At 44.4% G+C, this 6,347-nt stretch overlaps 1 protein-coding gene across 6 annotated transcripts in view; it reads right to left on the bottom strand.

The window, feature by feature from the left end:
* MITF (melanogenesis associated transcription factor) overlaps window positions 1-6,347 on the bottom strand; it is a 139,397-nt gene that overhangs the window by 113,080 nt on the left and 19,970 nt on the right. The gene's annotated exons all lie outside the window — the stretch shown is intronic.

Genomic DNA, 6,347 nt, shown 5'->3' on the forward strand with positions numbered 1-6,347 from the left:
GGGGGGGGGGCCAAAGCTGCACTTCCACAACAAGAATCAGGGCCCCCCGGCTCCCCCGCCATGCAGCACTTTGCCCAAAAACGTTGCCAACCCCTGGTCTAAAGAGATGTTGTTGTTCCACTGGAGCAGCAATGCACTTGGAAATGAAGCAGCGCATGCGATACAAATGACAAAGCTTTTCACATGCCATCAGCTGTAAAAGATATCCAGAAAACTCTAGGAGACTATTAACGGGCTGCTTTTCCCAGGGTTTTGTCAAAGCCCAGTCTTTAGAAGCAAGACAGACGTTGTTAGTTTTGATTATTGCTTCTGGAGAAAAGTAGTGAAGCAGTTCATCTGCCGTTTCAAATTCAGTCGGCAAGTTTTCCCCACGTCTCGTAACATCCGTTGAGGCGAGTCCGTATGGCTGAAAACCCTTCCCCACCTCAGAGGCGCACAGCGTGCATAAAGCAAGGGCATGCAGCAGAGCTGGCTGCCTGTTTGATACCAAGGGACAGGACTGAAGACTTCCAAGCAGGCTTGAGGCAACTATGGTGCCAAGCATGCACTGGATGTGTCGCTACATGCAGCAACCCTTCTGGGGCTTGGCCAAGCCTTGCAGATCATTTACCCACATGGGCTGCCCAGCAGTAAATGGTACAGAAGCCAGGACCACTCCTGATGCCAAACAGAGAGAGGACGGCTTGCAACAGCGGTGGCCCTGGTTCATGACTGGGAGTCCTATCCAGTACAGGAGGGTGCCAGGGATCCTTAGGGACAAAAAGGATCTTCTCCCCTGCAGAAGAGAGGAAGAGGATGTGAGAGTTGCAGGGTCTGCAAGACTGAGATAGACACCAGGAAAGAACAATGCCAAACGTGAGAAGCAGCAAGGGTGAAACGGATGCCTCCCCTCCCCCTTTAGGGAGAGAATGAGACTTTTTCCCCCTATCACTTAGTATAGTTTCCATACACTTCGCAGCATGCACACGGAAGAATACATTATTAGTCTGAAACCAGCTACAAAATATGAGAAATATACCATAATAAAACGCTGTCTGGGATGCTGACACATTTGCCCTCTTATTTATAGTATTTAGCTTCACAATTTTTCCTCTCTAGTCCTCGGCCAGATGTTAACTGAAACTCGTTAAGTAATAGTCCCCTTCACCCCTGATGAGACAGAGTTTCTAATGAGGGACTTCCCAAGAAAATAACACTCACCCTTTCTGAGTAATAATTATTCATGCACGTTATAAATAAATATGAATCATAGTCCCTTCAATAGACTCAAACATTGTGCAGCATCAGTCAGAAATGTATTGAGCCAAGCAGTATGTTCTAACTCTTCCTTAGTGGCGGTTTTCTAATATGTTCCCTTGACACACCTGCTCCTATTTATCATACAGATTTCTTTCTGTGAATTATTTCCCAGAGACGCAGCAGCTAAGTAGAGTGTGGAAGAGCTGTAATTTGGGTCATGGAGGGTTCTACCGCATTACATTTTGCTTCTCACTTTAGACCTTGACAAACGCATCTTGTGAAAGTAAAAACTGTGTTTAAGTTTGTCATACGTACAAGAGAGAAAAAAATGGTAAAATGTTTGAGATTTCAGTCATTTTGTAGTAAGGTCGGTGGGGAAGAAAAAAAAAAAAAAACAGTAGAGAAGTTTAAGATAAAGAAATAAGACTTAAAAAATAATAATGACTGCCTCAACTGAGACTAACCAAGGCCATTTGATTATCAGTCAGCATGCTGCTACCTACCCTGATGAACACATTTTATTAGCACATTCCTGCTCTACCATAAGGTTAATCTCACTACATGGAAATGATATTAATTTATGCATGCCTATCACACAAAACCACCAATTTATTTCCCTTTTTGATATGTTAAGAGCAATGCTTAAGGAAGTAGTAGGTGTAATTAGTAAGTGGCTTCTTCACCACTACCACCAATTTATAATTATGATAGTGTACAGGAGTACTCACGATGGTGCACAATTCCCCCTATGCTAGGCGCTGCACAAAGGGCAAACAGGGACCTAGGTCATGCCCCAAAGGAACAACAAAAGGAAGTGCATAGGGAAACAATGAGGCAATGCTAGCTATAGAGGCCGGCCGCAGTCTCTGCACTCCAACCGCTCAAACACTATCACATGAGTACACACCTGCTTTTTGGGGGCGGCTGGTTTCATTTTTGCAAATGCAGCAAATCAACTAGGCTGCAACTGGCACTGCATCTCTTCCTTTTGTCAAGGGAGTTTCATGAATAGGATGAGGTATTTAGAAATACCAGATTACAGCTCTTCATACTGAAGCCAGTGGTAAAAAATTTATTATCCCTACCAAAACCTGGAAGACAGAAGTTCAGTGGCCAGAGAACTACCCCTCCTCCCCTGCAAGAGTGTATGGCATTCATCTGGTGCTTTCAGTGAAAGTGTTGGCAAGTATAGGACAAATTGTGTTATGTAGCATCAAGCTCTTCCTCAGGACTTCCCCTCAAAGCCATCTGTAGTTAAAAGTTGACCTCAGTTAGTGTTTGCACAAGGAATGAGTAATGCTGTAAAACCACTTGTGGACCCCTGGGGGGTCCACAAAAGATGGCTAAGATCAGTCAAAAGTGTATGATTACCCACTCTTACAATTCAAAAAGGGTCCAACACCTCCATCTGAAATCTCCAAAGGGGTCCACATCTTCATTTGAAATTTCTTAGAGGTCCACAAACAAAAAGGGTGAAAACCACTGCTGTAAAATGTCTTTAAACTAGAGAACATTTTCAGGGATGGACACTGTGAAGTTCTTGAAAGAAAGAAAAATGAGTGTGATGTGGAAGGGAATGAGAACAGAGATAACCACAGGCAACGAAAAACAAACTATTTCAGCCCAGAGCAAATTATGTCAGAGGAAGAAACCAGGCAATAGAGAAAAGGTAAGCAGAAGTAGCCTGGCTGCCTGGACAAAATAATAAAGTTGATAAATCTAGTGGAGAGTCTCAGTTCCCACCGAGCCAGGCTAAACACCGGACCCAAAAGAAGTGTGAAAGGAAGGACAGAGAGGCAGAAAAAGCTCTACATTCCCCAGCCATCAATCGGAGAGGAAGTCAGTTTTTCTCCTGGTGTATGTTAAAAGGAGCCTCCAAGTTAGAGCAGCCTACAAGGACCCCAAGAAGTCTCTTCCACCAGCTCTGGATTGCTGGTAAGCAAACTGCTAACCTCAAATCTCCTCCAGCAGCAGGGACAGCCAGGAGCAAGTAGAAGAACTGGCTCTGCTGGAGGGGCACCAGCAGGGAGATCCCTGGACACCCTGGTCTTTTGCACCACTGCGGCAACACAAAAAAAGTCAGCGCAGCTGCTGAACATCTGGCCCCAGAGCACCTAACTAATGCCCTAGCAATTCACCCACTTGTCAGGAGGCTCCCAACAAAGCCACTACACGCTCTTAAGCAGGTGCTGCAAGGGGAACTTATCTTGGCCAAGCACAGCTTAATGGCTTTGCATAAAAGGACTGGATTTGCCACACAAAAAAGCAATGAGGGGGACCCAAATTCCTCTCCTTGGCTTCTTTCCAAAAGGCAGGTTATGGTATTGAAAAGTGGGAAAGAGGAAGGTATAGCAGAAGGATTGAGGGTGAGGGGCTGCTAAAGGAAAAGAAGAACAAAATGCAGGGCAAGGAAAGGACAGGCAGCATGGTGCAACCAGGGGAAGGTGGAGATCTGCAAAAAGAGAGGGTGAACAGGCAGTGGTCAGAAGGAAGCCGAGGCAGAAGTTCTCAATTTTGCCAGCCAGGAAAGAGCACAGGCTCATGCCTGGCTTTTAAAAGGAGGAGAAGAAACAAAAGATCACCTCCTCACACCTCTATTAACACACTCTCTGGTGAGGGACTAGACGGGCAACACTGAGAAAGTGGGACATTTAAGAGGAGAGAGAAATGAACAGTGCATCCTGATGGAAGGCTGCAAAAGGAAATTAGGGAACAACTCTCCTTCATATCACTTCCCAACCACTTCCTCTTTGTCCCTTGACAGCCTGGTTATTTCCCTAATCATGGTGTCTGCAAAGCCAAGCCTTCTCATTCCCCCTCCTGCCCCCCCCATACACACACGTGCCCTTCCTTGTCCTCCCACGGATGAGTGCTAACCGTGGACACTACGTGAGCACCTAACTAATACACTGTATGCAACCAGTTCAGTCTCCAAAGCATTTCACCCACAAATTATAGCAGAATAGATTTCCCCCTCCCCACACCAAGGCATTTAAAAGCACAGCGGCAGGCATCCTGTGCACCCCTCCACATCGTATCCATGAAATCAAACCCTCTGGCATGAATGAGCTTTTAGCTCGTTTGTGACATACCAAAAAAGAAAGCACAAGAGGAATGTATGACTCACCCGCTAATCACTTATCTGCGACTGTTCCTCATAAATTATTAAATGGGTCTCATGTTTCAGAAATATAAAAAAAATGTGAACATTTCCAACAATTATCTCGGGGTAGCAGCATGCAGGCCAAAGATCGCTATCAGGATAGGTCACCGCAGCTACTTGATGCGACGGGGCAGATCAACAGAACCTTCTCCTGGAGATGGAAAATATCGAGTTACCCTGAGAGCTGGCTGCTAGCCAGGAATTACGGTTATAAAAAGATAAGCTGACCACACACAATGCATGTATTGATGAAGGTATTGTTTCTGTGCTCTCCATATTTAGAACCCATATGCTACGCCAGCGGGTGCATTCAATAGGCAGGCTTAAGAAACATGAAATTATTTTTTGATGCATGGAAGCCTTCTTGCAGATTTCCAGGAACAGGTGCTGGGCCCTCCCTGTCCTACCATCAGTGATATTTGGCACAAGACTGCACCTATATTACAGCTCAACAAATAAATAATAGGTTTCCCCTGTGTAAACTCACCCACTAAAAGGAAGGGAAAACAACACAGGAAGTTCCCAGTGTTTCCTCCACCAGCCCGTGCTCTAGTACTCATTAAAGAGGGAAAAAACATACAACATTAGGGACAAGGTCTGCTCTGGTTTGTTGTGATCAACTCTAGAGAAGATTGGGGGGGGAATAGTGATAATGTCTTACCAGATTTCATCTGAAAGATAACACTTTCATGTCACATAATAGTGGGACCAAAAAACCCCAAAAAACAAACAAAACCCCCCAAAAAACAGACCCACTTTTAAATATGAAAAGCCAACACCGAACCATAGTCAGAAAATGTGAGAGAAGGCACAATCCTGGATGCTGCTAATGAGACTGCTCTTTTGACTTTAGCAGGACAAGAAACATTTGAGGTCTTTGTAAGTGTGATGTTCTCTTGCTATTCACATTCAATCGGTTGTCAAGTGTGCACTATCAACATCTCGCGCAGATAAGCATAGCAGTGCTCCTGGATGCAAAAAGGAAATGGGGATAGCTAGATTAGAAACATAGGCATTGCCATGACAGATCAGACCTCCTGCACCTAATACCATATATTTCAAGGTAGAGGGGCAGGCAGGAGCAATTCTAGCATAACCTACTAACCAAAAGTGGCTTCTCTCCATCACCATATCATTTAGGGGTCAGTTTGGGACCTGAGGCACAAGGATATGGACTTTCACTTTCATGAGATTTCTTTCTGGGTAGTTTCTCATGCAACAAGATCAAGAGAAGGACTATTCATTGTTTTAGCACCTCCCCTTTAGCTCTTCTCTACACAAGCTATAAAAGAATAAAAATAACACTGCAATCACATGCTACACATGCCAACAGGACCTTTGGGGGTATTTAGAAGATTATTTTTTCCTTCATTTTAATTGCAGTCTAAACAATGCTCTTCAATTACAAGCAAGGCGCGTGCTTTGCTTCCTTTTGCTACCTCAATAAAACAGTGTTTGTCAGATTCCTAAAGTGCATTGATTTGTTACTGAGCATTTGTACAGAAGGCTATTCATGACTTGCCCGAGGCACCACACACACACGTGCAAAGACAGGGCTCAGCCCAACAAACTCACAGTTGGCGTTCCTGCCGTACTAGGGAACCCTTTCTTTGCAAGCTCCCTGCAGGAAAGCGCTGTTCATCTACCAATTTAAACCAAACCTCAGCCTACATCACAGGCCTCTAGAAGCAGGTGGACAAGTTGGCCTAGAACAAATCTCAGAATTGAGAATCTAACAAAAATATGGCAGGATGCTGAAGTCATTTGTTCAGAGATAGATTGGACATGAAGACTGAGAACAGAGGCAGAAAAAGTTAACTAGTGCTCTTCTTGCACTTGACCACTTATCCCCAGGGCCAAAAAATGTCCCCTCTTGCATAAAGCAGCACAGAAAGAACCAAAAAAAAAAAAAAAAAAAAAAATGAAATGAAAAAAATGAAGGAAA

Source organism: Gavialis gangeticus, unplaced genomic scaffold (assembly GCF_001723915.1).
Source record: "Gavialis gangeticus isolate Ggan-Ray unplaced genomic scaffold, GavGan_comp1, whole genome shotgun sequence".
Lineage (NCBI taxonomy): Eukaryota > Metazoa > Chordata > Crocodylia > Gavialidae > Gavialis > Gavialis gangeticus.